Source organism: Pelodiscus sinensis, chromosome 2 (genome assembly GCF_049634645.1).
Source record: "Pelodiscus sinensis isolate JC-2024 chromosome 2, ASM4963464v1, whole genome shotgun sequence".
NCBI lineage: Eukaryota > Metazoa > Chordata > Testudines > Trionychidae > Pelodiscus > Pelodiscus sinensis.
Genome location: NC_134712.1, coordinates 238232652 through 238250622, shown reverse-complemented (window position 1 = coordinate 238250622; position 17971 = coordinate 238232652). Strand labels below are relative to the sequence as shown.

The 17971-nt window shown below is 48.4% G+C and overlaps 1 long non-coding RNA gene across 1 annotated transcript in view; it reads left to right on the top strand.

Moving 5' to 3' along the window:
- The first annotated feature begins 3351 nt into the window (after positions 1–3351).
- LOC142827386 (uncharacterized) overlaps positions 3352–17971 on the top strand; it is a 69313-nt gene continuing 54693 nt past the window's right edge. The window contains exon 1 of the long non-coding RNA XR_012902112.1: positions 3352–3605. This is a non-coding gene — a long non-coding RNA (uncharacterized LOC142827386). The remainder of the gene's footprint in view (positions 3606–17971) is intronic.

Sequence of the window (17971 nt, the reverse complement as noted above, 5' to 3'; positions counted from 1 at the left end):
GCGGGTGGGTACCGGGAGGCGCCTTTCCCCAGCTCTGCAGACCCAGACACGAGACCAATTCCTTGAAAGAGTAAAAAAGAATAAAGCGCAGGTTCTACAGCCTGGCCTTGGGGGCGACTCTCCTAAGAGGCGCAGGAGCCGGCAATGTGGTGCTGTGCCTAGTCCCGTCCCACCCCACATCTCCTGCCCCCCAGCTGCCACCCAATCCTGCAGCCAGAGTCCTCTGCCCCAGCATGGGAAGGGGTGGTCTCGCTGTGGGGGAGCCCCATGAGCCCCACACTAGCCGGTCTGTGCCTGGGCGGGGGCTGGGCATCGGGGGCTGTTCCCTTCCCGCCCCTGGCACCCAGTCGTAGAACAATGCGCCGGAGCAGCCGGGCACCGGGGGCCCACACAGCTGCCTTGGTGCGGACAAAGGGCGACTGAGCCAGGCGGTTGTCCCCAGCCAGAAGGGAGCCAGCCCACAAGCATCAGGCTGGCAGAGCGCTCTGCTCGGGCCACTCCTGGGGATGGAGAGGCAACAGTGGCAGGCGCGTTTGCTGTGTCCAAGCTCCCTTTCTCAGCAGGGGCAGTCGGGGCAGCCTCTATGGCCCCTCCTCTGACCCTGCATGGGGCCTGAGGTGCCGTCTCCTTTCCCTCCAGCTGCTCTGCAGGCTCCTGAGAGGCTGCTGGCCTAGACACAGCAGCCAGCCCCTTCTAAACCGGGTCAGGATTTCCCTGCTCCCCGGGCACCTCGCTGCTCCAGTGCCTGGGGCTGGAGAAGGGGCTGATTCTGGGGAGAAGCCCTTTTCCCACCGGCTGTTAGAGACCCAGCTGCCAAAAGAGCTAAACAGCTGTAATAGACTTAAATACAAATGAAAATGTTTAATTATTAATGCAGAATTTTGTTTAAGAATGAATTACAATATAATTAAATTAAAAAATTATCCAACTAAATTAAGTTTCAATTAAATGTACCCAATTCACATGTAATATGAAAATAGCCTTCAATTTGCGCATTTGATGCCTTTTTCTATTTTTTCTCCAAAGGGGGGCTGGGAAATTGTGCTGCCCTGGGCCCTGCAAAACTTTCATCTTCCCCTGCTCACGTGCCACGCTTCCAGGGGTGGGGCCAAGCATGCGCCGCACACCCAGGGCAGGGGCCGTCCATGTGCCCTGCACCCGGGGCCTACACCACACAAACCCGCCCAAAGGAAGTCAGAGGGTATGTCTAAACTACATGGCTCCATCGACGGAGCCATGTAGATTTGTTGTTTTGGCAAAGTCAAATGAAGCCACGATTTAAATGATCGCGGCTTCATTTAAATTTACATGGCTGCCGCGCTGAGCCGACAAACAGCTGATCGGCTGTTTGTCCGCTCAGCGTGCTAGTCTGGACACTCCCCTGCTGACATCAAAGCCCTTTGTCGGCAGCCCCGGTAAACCTCATCCCACGAAGAATAACGGGGCTGCCGACAAAGGGCTTTGATGTCGGCAGAGGAGCGTCCAGACTAGCGCGCTGAGCGGACAAACAGCCGATCAGCTGTTTGTCGGCTCAGCGCGGCAGCCATGTAAATTTAAATGAAGCCGCGATCATTTAAATCGCGGCTTCATTTGACTTTGCCTATGTGTCTAATCTACATGCCTCAGACGACAGAGGCATGTAGTCTAGACACAGCCAGAGGGTGGGACTAGCGGTATGGGAGCAGAGAGCTCAGTCAGAGCCAGTCAGGCAAGCAGGGCAGACGCTGGGCTCCCACTCCCATCTCAAAGGGCTCGGCCACGCCAACCCCAGCCAGAATACTGGGTAGGGCTGCCTGGATCCCTGCCAACCCCTGAGCCCTGGCCCGGGCTGCAAAGGTCCTGGCTGCCACTGCTCGAGGACACACCAAGCCTACCAGGACCCTCGCTGTGTCCCAACTCTTGGGCCAGCCCACCTGGACACCTGACGGAGTCCAAACCCATGGACACCCTGCCAGCTCCTCCATACCCCGCCGACCCATCAGAGCAGCACCAGAGCCAGGTAAGCCCCTCCGGGGGACTTTGGAAGTGGCCCAGGGATGGCCGACTTAGGAGGAGGTGGAGGTCTGGTGGGCAGCATGTCGTGGCCTGGAACTATGCTGACCCCTCGACCAAGGCGGTGTGTAACGGCCCACTGCGTTGGGGACCACTGATAGGCACTCTCTGCCCTGCCCCCTCACTCTCTGCTCACCTCTGTGGGAAGAGGAGTGGTTCCCTCTGGAGGCTGACCTCCCTCTGTGCTGTGAGTTGGGTGCTGACTGCCTGCATTGTGGTGTCATGGGGTGCCTAACATTCTTGTATTCCACTGCATAGAAAAGTAGCAATACGCTAATCCTTTTACATCTGCATTCTTTGCAAATACCATGATTCATTCAATTTTCCACCTTCATTTTACACTCTCCCCTCACAGGCCCTGCACTGTGAAAGGTACATAAATCTTCTCCAAACTTTAGCTTTTTTCCTCAGTAGGGCAAATGTTCTCCAGCTCACTCTGAGAAAGGAGAAATAAGAACACAAAGACAATAAATCATACAATTTAATGACTCATTGTTTTAACAGCACCACTATGAGAGATGCTATAAAGAAAATAATCAAGTTAACTTGAAATAAGGATAAGTGGCCTCAGCATATTCCGACACATGTTCACACCATCCTCCAGCAGTTGCATGTATTATGGTAAAGAAAAAAAGAAAAGCATAAAAATAAATAATAACTGTCTTTATTACAGCTGCTATGGGAGATTCTGTCTGGTATTAATACCAACAGCTATTTTAATAGGCAGTATTGGTGACCACAATTAAGGTATTTGTTAAGGTTGTCTGACACATCCGATTATGATACTTATTTTCAGTACTTATACCCTTGCAAAACTTCAGCTGTTTGAGTTGAAATTTTCCATGCTGTATGTCTGCCTCTTTTCTGAATATTTCAGAAACTTAAAGCCTAATCAGTTTCTGTTTCTGAAAATGAAGAGAGGAAAACATACAATACTAGCAGACCTATCCAGCACTGCCCAGGTCTTTCAGGGGAAGGGGCGCAGGGTGGATGCAGAACTCAAGACAGGTATGTGGGGGGGCGATGCAGGAAGCTGGGGTGGAGAGGAGTGTCAGAGTGAGGGTTGGGAGGTGAGGAGAGTCTCAGGGCAGGGTGTCCCATCTGGCACAGGCCTTTTCTCTCCCCCCAACCCACTCCTGGCCACCTTGGGAATTTTCCGTCCCCAAGGTTCTCCAAGTAGGGTTGCCAGATGGTTTAACCAAAAATACCAAACACCCCCCACCCCGCCCCCCAAAAAAACACCCAGGAAAAAATTCTGTTATTAAAAAAAAAGGGGGAGTGGCAAAAGAAAAAAAAAAGGATCCCGAGAGTTACTAAGCAGAAAAAAAAAAAAACCCTCAGCATGGCCCCTTTAAGAACAGGGGCTGGGCTCTGCCTCTCTTAGCAGGCTGCCAGTGTAGTGAGGGCAACAGCAACAGCGGCTCTTACTGAGCATGTTCAGTTGCACTACACATGCTCAGTACGCCCTAGGTATGACTTTCTGAGAGGCAGCTTGGTACACCTGCAGGCGGTGGCCATCTTCTCTGCACCAGACAGCTCCCCTGCATAACCACGTAAGGGTGAGGGGTAAGTGGGCGGACTGGGCTTGGTTGCTGAGTGTGTGTAGGACGTTTTAGGTGTCTGGTGTTTTCTGAATTTTTTTACCGGACAGGAGGCGAAAATACCAGACTGTCTGGGTCAATACTGGACACCTGGCAACCCTATCCCCAAGTCACCAGGGCCATTTTCTCTCCCCTTAGTGACCCCAACTGCCCAGTGCCTTTTTTTCTCCCCTCCCTCTGGTGCTGTGGCCAGGGGCTGGGGGGAAAGGGACTGGGGTGGAGGGACTACTTACTCCATATGCTGGCAGGCAAGATGGTGGATCCATAGCCTGACCAGCCATTCCCTTGGTGGACTCGCTGCAGGATAGCTCTTCTCCATGGGATTGCTGCCTCTAGCGGCCACGCTCATATGGCATCCCTCCGAACAGCAGCCTCTCCCGTTGCACGTTATGGAAAGCTGTCCTTTTCCCAGGGCTTCCGATTCTTATGATCTTGCTTTAAGTTAGGAGGAAAGGAAGCGGTGGCCCTAACTCTAGCAAGAGTTCTTGAACAAACAGACTTGCAAACAGACACACAGACAGATGCACTCTAATATAGATAGATAGATAGATAGATCCTCCCACAGCAGCTAGAGCTGGCCAGATGCTAACCCCACAGAATAACTGTGAACCCCCCAGGCCAGGGCATTGGCCTCAGAAACTTTTTCCATGTCATTACTGCTCCAGGTGGAACAGGCAGCAGAACTGAAAATGGCTTGTCTCTGTGCTCTCAATTATCTCCCTGCCGGCACCCTGGCAGGCAGAAGAGCGAAGGAAGCTGTTCAATTTGAATGTAGAGGCAACAGCAGAGCCGGAGTGAGGGAGATAATATAGTATGGTGAGACTGGACTGGAGGGTGTTAGAGAGAAACTGTGAAACAGACTTGGAAGTGGGGAGACAGTGGGGACGGAGGCTGGCTGGGCAAGAAACCTGGGTGCTGTGGGGGAGGGAAGGCTATGATTAATTGGTCATGGAATGAGGAGTAACGGTAGTTTGAATTAGGATCTCTAATTCAAATTACCTACTCCATGCCGCATGTAGCTGTGGGCACGGAGTTCGGACTAAGGGGGATTTAAAAATGGCGGCGCCCTGGAAGATGCAAATGAAGCCCAGGATATTTAAATCCCGAGCTTCATTTGCAACTCCCGTTGCCCTCATTTGCCTACCTAGCTAGATCTAATGAGTTAGTGTAGACATACCCTAGGAGAGAAGGAACCCTGAGCAGGGCTGCCACCATGTGGGAAGGGACAAAGAGGACAAATGCCTCAGGGCCTGGCAATATTAAAGGGCCTGAAGCTCTCAGCTGCTGCCTTCCGCTACCTCAACCATGGCAGCGACTGGAACCCCAGACCTTATGTCACTGCTGGAGCCTCTGATGGTTTATGCTCTGCAGCCCCAGTGGCACTGAAGGTCTGGCTGGGGGAGGCTAGTCCCCAACTCTGCCCCTTCTACCTGAGGCCCCACCCTTCTGGGGGGCCCGCAGCCAGCTCCCCCAAGGCCTGACCCTGAGATTGCACGAAGGTGTGGATTGCACAAAGTTGCCCAAAGAGACAAGGAGAAACTAATTAGGGGGAAGAAAAACAGATTTGACAAGAAGTGAAGTTGTAAGGGGGGAACTGGGAGTGGCTGGGACAAGGAACCATGGAGGGGTTCGGGAGAGAGAGATTGGAAGAGAATCTAGGACCAGGAGCCAGGGGAAGGGAAGGGATATTTTTAAAAAAGCCAGGATCAGGGAATTGGGAATGAAACTGGAGACAGGGAGCTGGGGCAGGGAGACAGGAGGAGGAACTGGCTGTGTGGGGAGGGGGAAAGACTTGGGATGCATGGGGAAGATTATGGCTTGTGTAGCAAGCCTGGAGGGAGGGGCTAGGACTGGGTGGGCAAGGAGCCTGGGACTGGGTAGGCAAGTAGCATGGGACTGGGTAGCCAAGGAGCATGGGGCTGGGACAAGGAGCCTGGGATTAGGAAGAGACAGGGCTAAGACAAGGACATATGGGAGAGCAAGCAGCAGAACTGCATTAAGCTGGAGTGTAACAGGCAGGAGAGTTCACGCCTAATAGTGCATGTTCCTCTCCAGGGCCTGGAACTCAGCCCAGGATTCCTGAGTCTCACCATTCCTCTGCTGTCGGTAAATATCTGTAAAATCCATTGGCAAAGTGTGTAGGTCTCATCTCTCACTAGTCTTTAACAAGTGTTATGGGGAATTAATTATTATTGATAACTCTTTCTATGGTAGCACTCAGGAGCCCTAGTTATAAACAAAAACCTACTGTGCTGTGTGCTGTTCAAATGCAACTTCCTCCCCAAACTTTTATGTTTTCCTTCCTGATACTTCTGTCAAATTTTTGTAATGTCTTTACTTATATCTATTACTAGAAGACTTACCTGACATTGCTTGGGTCCTTCAGAGCATGGGGTTGGTGGTGTGTGGGCTGCAGGAGTCAGGGGAGGAATAGGGGGGGATGGGGCTCAGGACAGATAGTGGATGAGTGCAGGAGGTCAGGTCAGAAGCTTTGAGTGGGGGGCCTCAAGGCAGGGTGTAGTAGTGCAGGAGTCAGGACAGGGGGCTGGGAGATGCGGGGGACTTACTGGGGCCGCTTGCAGCAGGGAGGATAGTGCTGCATTTACCACCCCCAGCTCCTCTAAGGGATGCTGTGGCTGCAGTGCCCAGCTCCAGCTGCTAGTGGTGCTCCTCTGGGGGACCAGAGCTGGAGACTCCTCCGGGGGGTGGGCAGGTCTGCAGTGCCTGGCCCTAGCTGCCAGCTTCTCCAGGGGGACTATTGGGAAGCTGGGGCTGTGATGCCCATCCTTAGCTCCCAGCAGTGTTCTCGGGGAGGGGGGGAGGCCCCCAGCAGTGCTGCTCCAGGGTAACAGGGCCACTGACTGGCTGGTTAGCAGCCCCGCACATCTGACCTGCAACTGAGAGCTGGGGAAAGGAGTTTGGGGCAGAGGGATCACTTACCTGGGCCGGTGACTGGCAACATGGAGAACCCTGGCCTCAGCTGGCCATTCTCTTCCTGGTACAGCAAGCCCCCTATGGTGACCCTGCAATATAGCTGTCCTCTGCACTCTCTGCTCCCAGTGGTTACTGTGCAGTATAACTGTCCTTCCTATCAGCCCCCTCCTTTTCTATGTTATGGAAAACAATCTCATTCCAGGCATGTCCAGTTTTCCTGACACAATGAAATCTTGACCTTGCTTTCAGTTAGGCTAAGAGGAAGCTGCATACCAAATTTGGTGGTCTTAACTCTTACTGTTTAGGAGGAGTTCTTGAACAAACGGACTCAGAGATGGACAGATGAATGGACTCAGTCAGAAAGACAGACACACAAACTCTCTAATATATATATATATATATAATTGTGAGTCCATCCATCCATCTCTGAGTCCGTTTATATATAATGTATATAGACACTATTGCTAACAGAGCTTCAGGCTGACACTAGCATATTAAGCTTGGTGTTAAATCCTGCTGAGAACTCCTGAACACTGTCTACACTGCAGCCTTCATTTTTGAAGCTGAAATGTTGGTAACAGCATTGAAGTATTTCAGCAGAAGTTGTCTGGTGTTAGCAAGTGTTAGTGTCATCGGTTGATAGATAAAGAAAAGGTAAGGAGAACCTCATCCCAAAGTTACCAGAGACTAGTGACTTCAGTGGGCTTTGAATCAAGCCCTGTGTGATTTGCATAGGATTACAGAATCAGTTGCTGATCTATGGTTACAATTAAGTATGTCTAGCTCACTGCCCTGTGCCTGATCACATCCCTTTCTTATGAAGCGTGAGCTACAGAAGGTCATTAACAGCAAGTGATATAGATTTATTCCAATCATTTTTGCCCTGGGGGGAGATATCTATTTGATAATTTTAATTTACTTACTTAGCTTTGTGTGCAAATTATTTTTAACTAACACTTTCTCAGTCTGGCACAGTAGCTGTACATAGAACATAATAAGTCTGTGGTTACGTTGATATCCCTTAGAAGCTGAGTTTACATCTCCTCTACAAGCTTGAAGGCTTATATGGGGAAGTATTCTAGCCTGTAAAGCAGCCCAAAACCTTAAGAGACTGTTAATTGCTGTGTGCACGTATACAGCAATTTTATTTTCTAATTTATATTGCTTCTTGGCTGTTTAATTTTTCATCTCTAATTATGATTCATGCTTTATCATTCATATGTTATAAATGGCTTGCTGCTAGCTACAAAACTTAAAGAAGTACATCTCACATACATAATGTAAATAATACATTTTAAAAACTTGGGGCAAGCACAGTGGCCTACTTACATTCCGGTTGCTCGTTCTCTTTAACATGTAGTAAAAAATATTGTGATTGCCTCCATATGCTGTTTGAATTGCAATTGTAGTAACAGATAAGTGTGTGTGCGTGTGTGTGCGCACATGCTTGAGATAGCCAAGGGGGTGTCAACTAAAAATCCAGACATTTCAAGAGTGTTTTTGTAGTTGCGGGAAATGCACCCTCCAGATTTTCATGTGCTAAATACTGCACAGGTAACTCATGCATGAGATCCACGATTAGCTTAGCACACTGTATGTGTCCAACTGTCTTGAAATATTCATATATAATCTGAATAAGAACCATATTTTTAAACTGCAATTCCAGCTGGCTATACAGCATTCTTAGAAGGCACACATTGTGCACATCTCTGCAAATCTTAATTACTATGTTTGGTGCTTAGATTCCATGGGAACAGATGCCCAACATATACCTTAGATAGAGAGAGTGTCAGTCTGTTACATAACTGCTCTACAACTTCAAGCCTCTGAAAATAATTAACTGCAGGTGCCAAAGTAACAGTGCAGGCCTGCTTCTCTGCTACTCTGTATCCTGTGTACTTACTACATCTGTGGAAAAGTAGGTTTATTATGCTGCCAAAGTCTGTGTCCCCACCTTACATCGGTACCAATAAATATACTAATTGCAAGGGAGTGAGAAGTCAGGCTTTGTGGTTCTGCTTTGCTTGCTAGTTCTGAGTCAGAGTAGGAACCCTGGGTCTGCTGGATACAGTCTGCAGTGTGGACAGATAGGTAAGCAGAGCAACATGCATTCTGCTATAGAAGTGAATTCCCCTTAGCAATGCTTGTGCCTCTGATGTGTTCACGTTCTGCTAGCATGCCTTGAGTGGTGGTGTGACAATGCACCTCCATATTTTTATGGAAATATATTTTTGAATATGAATATGCCTAATTTGAATATGCTTCATGTCAAATATACCATGTAACCTATCAGTGGAGAGCTTGTAATCTCCTGAATGTGTATATTCTATTTGGATATGAAGAATAAACAGGTTTATATATCTAGATGTGCCAAAGAAGGTAATTTGTAGTACTCAATGAATTTAATGGCCCAGTACTCATGACAATGATCTGTAAATAGCTTTGTTTTTCCTCTGAGCCTGAACTATAGTTGGTCCTACAAAGGCATGTGACCGTGTCCTCTGGTGCTGAAATCCATCCTGAATTTTGTACTTTTCCGCAGGGTGTGAGGAATTGGAACAAAGGCTTCCTGCCCTAGGGAAATTTTATAAAAGGGAAGGGGAAGTAAACAGTGATGGGTTTTCAGCTGGCTTTTGAGACTCCTCCCCCACCCCAAGAGGATACATGATAACACCTGGAAACAAAAGAACTGTAATGAGAGGGCTGGAGGATCACTGCTGCACCCAGGTTAGAAAGGACATCTCTGGTTGGCAAACGATTTTACCTGAAACAAGGCCGAGGGTGAGAAGTTATGATTTCTAACATGATCTTTTCATGTATTAGACTAAGCTGACACTTGTTTTGCTTAGTAACTGACTTTGATCTGTCTTATCACTTGCAACCACTTAACCCCAACTTTTTATACTTTTTTATACTTTATTTATCATTAAACCCAGTGTAAATAAGTGTTACCTGGGGGAGGGTAAGACAGCTGTGCATATCTCCCTTTCATTGATAAAAGGAGCAAACCACTTAAGAGTTTACTCTGCATAAAACGTTAGAGTAAGGTGGATTATTTGGGGTTCTGGTCACACTGGGGCTGGGCCCCTGGGTGCTGTGTCAAGTCCCTGTTAGTTGAGTTAGACTAGTCAGAGCTGAGCTGCTCTTAGTGCCTGTGTTGCTTTGATCTCAACTCTGTGCCTTTGCTGAGGAAGACCAGAGGTTCTGGCTTAGCAGAACAGGGTGGTGGGGTGCCCCACAGTGCAGATAGGCAAACTCAGTGATATGATCAGCACATCAGATGACAGTCTCCTGGGGATATCTGTGACCCAACTGGTCACAGGTGGCAGAAAGAAACTTTTTCAAAGACTAGTACATGTGGGGATGCTATAGTTGGTTCATGCATTTTTGCACCAGTAGATAAAGAAGCTATATATGTGGTATAAATTATGGATCTAATTTCAAAGCACACTACTTCATACTGGTACCTATTAGCTTGTCAAAATGCTTTACTTAACCAAGTGGAAGCTTTTCAAGATTCATACTCTGATCTACCTCAGTATTACAGACCTGTCTCCTTTCTGTCCCTATTAAAATCTTCTCAGACATCTTATTGAGGATGTCTGGCCATCAGCTCAAACTCAAAAGGGCTAAAAAAGAACTCTGAATCCTCTTCTCTCTTCTCTTAAACTGTTCTCTCAGCACCTCCATCCATAATCTCTTCAGACAACACCATAATCCTGCTGGCCAATCAGTTTCATAACCTAAGTGTCACCTTCAATTCTGAACTCTCTTTAGGTTCTCACATTCAGTCTGTGCCTAAATATTGTCAGTTCTTTCTGAATAAAGGATCTAAGATATGGCCCTCCCAAAGAGCTAAACTCTCATCATCTCATGTGTTGAGGATTACCTAACATCCTTCTTTCTGGCCTTGAGAGAGCCAATATTGGTGCATATTCATTCAGAATGCTGCTGTAAAGGTATTTTTTCCTATTCCATCAATTTGACCATGCTCTCTCTCTTTTTGGATCCCTCCCCGGGCTCCCTCTGGAATATTGTAGCAAACCTAAACTACTTGTTTCACTTCAAGTCTCTTTGTGGCTTATTCCTACCTGCCTGTCATCTCTCATTTGCTATACTTTCTTCTATGATGCATCTCTGACTTGGCAACGCTCGCCATAACCATCTGCAAAGCAACCTCCTTAGCTGCCTTCAAATCCCTCCTGAAAACTATCCTTTACTATGATTCTTAGACAAAATTTGATGCTGTGCTGCCTATTATGCCGGCCAATATTGTAATTGTTTCCTGGTCCTTGCTTATCTGTGTCCAACTGTTGTCTCTTGTTTATACTAAAATGTAAGCTCTTTGGAATTGGGGTCATCTTTTTGTTCTGTGTTTATACAGCCCCTACCACAGTGAGGTCCTTCTGCATGACCAGAATCTTAAGTGCAGTGGTGGTAATAAAAATTGCATACAACTACATTTTCCTATGCAAAATCTGACTGATTCAGGCACATGGCTTCAGTCACTCCTGCACACTGTAAGGCATTCTACCCCTCAATCTGACAAAGCCCAAATGTGGAATACAGCATGTGGCAAAAGCTTGAAGTAAGGGTGTGATGGACAGGCAGGTGTTAGCCAGCACTCTGTATCTAAAAGGTTAAACTCAGGTAGCTAAGGGGGTTGGCAGGGTGCCAGAAGAACCAATAGGTTACAGCGCTGAAATTTGAATTGAGGTGATATGCCTGCCTGCTCTTTGTGTGGATTTTTTTCCCCTAAGAAGCTAGAGGAAGCAAGATGAAGTAATCAAATGGAATTACCATGCCTACAAGAAATATTGGGGGAACTGGGCCTTGAAGTATGGATTGTGAGTAGACAGAGAAATGTATGTTTAGTTGCTATGGGTACGTCTAAACTACATGGCTCCGTCGACGGAGCCATGTTGATTTGTTTTTTTGGCAAAGGCAAATGAAGCCGCGATTTAAATGATCGCGGATTCATTTAAATTTACATGGCTGCTGCGCTGAGCCGACAAACAGCTGATCAGCTGTTTGCCGGCTCAGCGCGCTAGTCTGGATGCTCCCCTGCCGACATCAAAGCCCTTTGTCGGCAGCCCCGGTAAACCTCATCCCACGAGGAATAACGGAGCTGCCGACAAAGGGTATTTTTCTATTTGGTTAAACTTCTCTGTGTGAAATCCATGTGCCTCTCTCCCCCAGTCACCATATCTAATCGTCAGTCCAAAGAGACTATTCCTTTGAGTTTTGATCTGTTCTTTTCGTAGTTGCTTTGTAACACCTAGCAACCAAGTATGCTTTATCAAGAAAAAAATATATTTTTTTGTTAATAAAATCACATTTTTTAAGGTGATGATTTGATTCTTGTGTCCTGGAAAGTAACAGGTCTTTGTGTGTGTGCTTGCCTAAGCTGAGAGGTCAGCTACTAGAAATTGTAGTTTTTCTGTTTTTCAAGCTCTCTTATGGTAAAAGAGCTTTGGGTACTCTTTAGGAAGAAGTTCAAGTGGTTCTTCCTGGGTTTTAAAAGAAGGAGTTCATCTCCCAGTGTCAGTGAATCTGTGTGTCTGGGGAGTTTTTATAAGCAGAGCCTATAAGAGTAAGGTATTTAAGGTCTCTTGCGGGACCCCACCTTCTGCAGTTGGAGTGCCAGAGTGGGGAACAGCCCTGACAGAATGGGACACATGTTCATACACAAACCTTTAGATACCATGGGATGCCTCCCTTTGATCTCAGTTTCATGATTCTACATGTCAGAGGTAGAAAACCTTTAACAATATAAGTAAAGGAGACCTAGATTTTTGTGTGGAACAGAAGTGACTTTAGGACTAGCATAAATTACTTCCCTCAGAATGGTGACACTTGTGAGATTGATGGTCCCTTCAGCTCCTCAGTGGCTGGCTCTGGCATGAAAAGGCATAGTATGGGCCACCATGTCATTATAGTTTCCATTCTGTTTAAATAGGACTAATCTTTTTCATAATGGCTGCGTCTGACTTACAGCAATGCTTTGTCTATTAGCACCAGTTTTGGCTTTGTCTGCTTTTCATATCTTTCTGTGAACTGCTGTGTCCCATCTTTCATCCTCCATCACTTAATCCTCCTCTAATCCTTTGGATCTGGACTGGGGCCTTCTATGTACATTTGTCATTCTAATTTGTCAGAGAAATATGGAAAATATCCCCACTCTCTCAGATCAAAGTCTGTAGCTTGTCGTTGATTGCTGAGTTTCACAAGGAGAAAAGTTCAGAGGAATTTTTCTTTTTCATTTATAAAATCAATAAAATGGATCAGCAAGAGTGTTGTGAGGACAATTCAAGTAATGTCTGCAAGGTGCTGACAATGGGGTGGAGGTAATTTAAATATATAGAGTCTGTGTGTGTCTCCTGATTTCGTTTGATCGTTGTTGCTTATTATAATATTCTCACATTGTAGTAAAGTGGCCAGGATAAGGTTAACTGGATTATTTAGAGTATTATGGGATGGAGCTATGCTCCTCTCTTCCCTTGCTTCCTATTTAGTCAGTGGAAGTTCCTCACTCCCAGTTTCTGTTGTGATGCAGTTAAATAAACAAGCAAATTCCTAGTCTGCAGTCCTGTAAGTGGACTGATTTTTGTTGCATTAAGCTGTCCCTTTAGAAAACATAGTGTTCATGCAGGGGGGCTGAAGAATGGATTTACAAGCATTAATTAGCTTTCATAAGCTATAAGGCAAGCAAATATTAATTCTACTGCACTTGTTTAAAAAATAAGGGAGCCGAAGCACAGCAAGGTCATGTCTACACTAGGAAATTACTTTGAAATAATAATGCCCAAAATAATTTTGAAATAGCGCATCCACACAGACTGGAGCCTGCATCAGATTTGAAGCCCTCTTGGGAAGGCCGGACACTTCCTGTGGCTGATTGCTGAGGCCAGCTGAGCTGTATTTACAGGGGCTTCTCTCTCCAGCCGCATCTCACACACCTCTCCTCCACTGCCTGCCTCAAACTCATGCCGTGTGCTCTTGTTGCCTGTGCAGCTACCACAACGTGGAGCTTGAACTGCTGCAAAGTTGTGCCAGGCTCACGGGCCTCATGCTGCATTTCATGGCACAGTTCATTCAAACTGCCCACATGCTGCTTCAGCACAACAATGATGATCCCCAACTCGCGGACCCCTTCACCTAGGCCCTGGCACTCCTGCTGCAGCAAATGATGCTCAATCCCCTGCACACCATAGAACACCACTTCTGGCAGAGGGAGACCAGTTCTGACTCTTGGGACTGCGTTGTCCTGCAGTGATGGGATGACCAGCAGTGGCTCCAGAACTTCTGCATGCAGAAGGCCACCTTCCTGGAGCTCTGCAAGTGGTTCACCCCTGCCTTCAGGAGACAGGACACCTAGTTGAGACCTGCCATTCCCCTGCAGAAGTGCCTTGCCATCACCCTATGGGGCTACCCATGTTGGACATCTACTGTGCCCTTGGGGAACCAGTTTAGCACAGAGAAATCCACAGTTGGGGCCATGCTCCTGCATGTAGTCAAGACCATCAACAACATCTTGGTGCAGAGGGTTGTCACTCTGGGCAATGTCAACCCTGTCATGAATGGCTTTGCCACCATGGGCTTCCCCAGGTGTGTGGGGGCGGGGGAGGGAGGGCGGTATAGATGGCACACACATCCCCATCCTGGCCTCTACCATGTTTCAGATATATCAACAGGAAGGGGTACTTCTTTATGGTGCTGCAGACCCTGTTGGACCACAAGGGATGGTTCATGGGCATTAACGTCAGCTGGTTGGGGAAGGAGCATGACACCCACATCTTCCGGAACTCATGTGTGTTCCAAAAGATGCATGGTGGTACTTTCCCCCCCAACCTCACCATCAGGGTCAGGGACATGGACATGCCCGTCTGGATCCTGGACGACGCAGCCTACCCCTTGCTCCCCTGGCTGATGAAGTCCTACACGGGCTGCCTGGACCCCACCAAGGAGCAGACTGAGCAGGTGCTGCATGGTGGTGGAGTATGCCTTTAGCCGCCTAACAGGGAGGTTCTAGAGTCTCCTTACCTGCCTAGACCTCAGCGAGTGTCATGGTGGTGGCATGTTGGGTGCTCCACAACCTCGGGGGAGACTTTCCTGCTAGGGTGGGGGGAAGAAGCTGTGCTCATCCAGGAGACTTTGAGGAAGAGTTTCGTCAAAGGCCATCTGTGAGACTCTTCCACCGGGCCTCTACACAAGGGGCCCCTGCATTGCCCCTGTGTGCCTTTCTTGTACTACCCCCCCCCCCTTCCTGTGCTCTCCTTTTCCTTCTCTCCTCCAGAGCAAATAAAAAAGCTTCTTTGTTTGGAAAACACAACTCTGTTTGTTTATTTAGGGGCTATACAACAGAAGAGGAATAGGGAAAGAACCTGTAATGGGGGAGGAGGATTCAGGAATGGGGCTGGAACTGCCAACTGCCTCGGGTAGCTTGGGAGGCGTCAGCTGCCCGAGAGGTCCCACCATCATGTGTTCAGTGGCCCCTTGGGGTCTAGGAGGTGAAACCAAAGGGCGGGTGTGGGTGCAGGGAGTTGAGGGGGTGGGGGCAGGGAGGTGGCTGGTCCCCCTCACTCCATGCATATAGCCATGTGATCCATCACAGAGGTTATGGAAGAGCACATGGCTTCATGCTGGTATACCAGCTGGTCCCATATAGCCTTCCGCTCCTCCTGGTCAGCCCATCACTCCTTCCAGTGGGCCTCTCACTCTTGATGCTCCTCATCGAGCCCCCAGACTAAGGTCCTGCAGCAAGTCTTCCCAAGTTTGCTTCCTCCAATGGATCCCATGTAGCTGAGAAGATGCCATGGGAAGGATAGACATAGCACCCTTACAGCTGGCCCAGCAGTGAAGAAAAGTTACAATGGCGGTCATCCCAGGAGACAGTCTGCATGAAGCCTGGCCCTAATCTCTGGGTTCAAACAATGGCAATGTGCTTTGAGAAAGGCCATCTGCTGCCTAGACAGAAGGCACTTTCCTTGAGGGACATGGACATCTCAGGGGAGCATCACTACAACCATGTCTGGGGGACAAGTAGGCATGGGAATGTGCCGGCCAGGCAAGGAACCTGTGGGTGGAAGAGGGGGACAGGATGTCTTGGCTTCCTTCTGTTTCCTGCACATACCAGGTCCGGGACTGGCAGTGTCCTGCAGAGAGAGAACATCTGTCCCTGCCCCCTAGAGGATAAGTAGGGGTGTTGGGGGTGGGCTGTGTGAGTGGGAGAGGCCGCTTGCTGAAAAGTGCTACTGGGGTCCCTTCCTCTGCCTACTCCTAGCAGGATCCCATGAACGAGATCAGTCTCCCCTGCATCACCACACTTGACAAGGAGCGGATGCTGACTGAGTGCGGGCATGACCCTGTGCTGTGTGCAACACTGCTGTGTGTGTTTCCATGACCCCAGCCTCCTTAGTGGTGCCTTGTCATGGAGTCTGGAGTAAGGCAGGCCTCTCAAGGAACCTTGGGAGAAGGGGAGAGGAGCCGCCCCAAAGTGTTCACTTTGCTCCTTGGCTTTGTTGTTGGCCAGCTGGAGCTTTTTGATTTTCATGGGGGGCCTGGTCGAGGGTCTGCATATGGCCTTTTTTTGGCAAGGCTGGCAGCCATACCTGTAGACATCTGCATTCCTCCTCTGGCTGTGAAGATCCTGGAGGCTGGTTTTCTCCCCCCAGACCTCGATGAGATACAGGAACTCCACACCAGTTCAGGCCAATGCCCTCTTTCCTTCCTCACCTGGAGCATTAAGGGTTCTGCAGAAGTACTGGTAGCCATGGGGGGTGCAGAAGGAGTGCTGGGGTCACTCATGGCCCCAGCAATGGGTGCCGGCTGGCATGGGGCTGGAAAAATCTCTCCTTGTGTTACAAGCCCTTTCTCTTCTGCCTGATGCTTTAAGGTCTGCAGGAGAAGGGGACCATTGGAGTTGTCAGGTGTGGCCAGAGCAGTCACAAGGGAAGCTGTGAGAGGCCTCTGGAGGCCAGTTATTTTGAAATAGCAGCAGCAGAATGTCCACACACACGCTATTTCAAAATAACAATTTTGAAAGGAGCAATTCCTCATAAAAAAGCTAGAATTATTTCACAATAAGCAGCCCGTTACTTTGAAATAACGGGCTTGATAGTGTGGATGTGCTGCTTGTTATGTTGAAATATCTCCCTAGTGTAGACCAGGGCCAAGACTAAGGCCAGATATTTAATGGAATTTGGAGTCTGAAAGATGAATATGGGAGTAAATGAGACTTTCAGAAGCACCTTGGCTAGTCTAGCGCTGACCATGCCATGTCAACATATCTGCTTCCACAATGGTGGTGTATTGGGTCAGGTGTGGGGAAGGATTTATTGCAGGAGATCCCATGGTTCTCAGCAGTGCACTGAACTGGCCTGCGGTGTGAATTCATTTGTAGGGTTCTCTCTCCCTAGCATGGAGCTGCTGTCAGTGACAGGAGAACGATACTTTATATAACTTTCCAAGAAGAATGTCACATTATTAACTCAGACAGTTTTGAAGGCAAAAGTAAACAGCATTTGGTAGCAAGACTTTCCAATGAGGTCGTCATTGAGGAATTCAGCCTGAAAATGATAAAGTGACTCATAGCACACCCAGCAGAGTTCTCCGCCAGTTCATCTCTTCTCTGTAAATAGACAAGTATTGCTTTGGGTGCATTTCCCAAACGATGAGTCTTGTTGCTATCACAGCACCGCTTCACCCACAGGCTGGTGTTTGCCCAGAATCCTGAGGGCTCATGACAGGAGCTTGGTGGACAGGAACAATTGCCAGGGTGTGAAGTTAGTATCAGGCTCAGTAGCGAGGCCAAGGTTTAGGCTGAAGGGCAGAGGGAGAGACAAGTTGAGGCTCAGGCCAAGGCTCAATACCAGTTATCAGGGCTCATGTGGGTATTCCAGCACTGGAGTGGGAGTTAAGGTCTAAGTCAGAGGTGAGGTCAATACCTCAGGGAAAGAAAATTCAGCATGGTCATGGCAGCTAGCTCAATGAACCATATTATTGCCTAGACACTTTCTAGAATTCCCCTTGGGTTTATAGAGGGTGGGGAGCCAATCAGGAACCATGAGACTGTTGTCTATCACACCCCTTGAGGTGGGGCTTCCTGTGGTCTATGCTAGGGTTGCCAACCCTCCTGAGTCAGCCAGTAGTTTACCAGAATCGTTCTTGATCTCCTGGTGGCTATTGAAACCAATCCAGGAGACTTTAATAGGCCAATAAAAGTCCAGTTGGCAGCACAATGAAGCTAAGGCAGGCTCCCTGCCTGTCCAGCTCCAGGTGGCTCGCAGATGAGGCTACATTTTCAGCCATGGGAGCTCTGCTTGCAGTCCCACTCTGAGCATCAGCTTCACAGGTACCATTGGTTGGGAACCATAGCCTGTGGG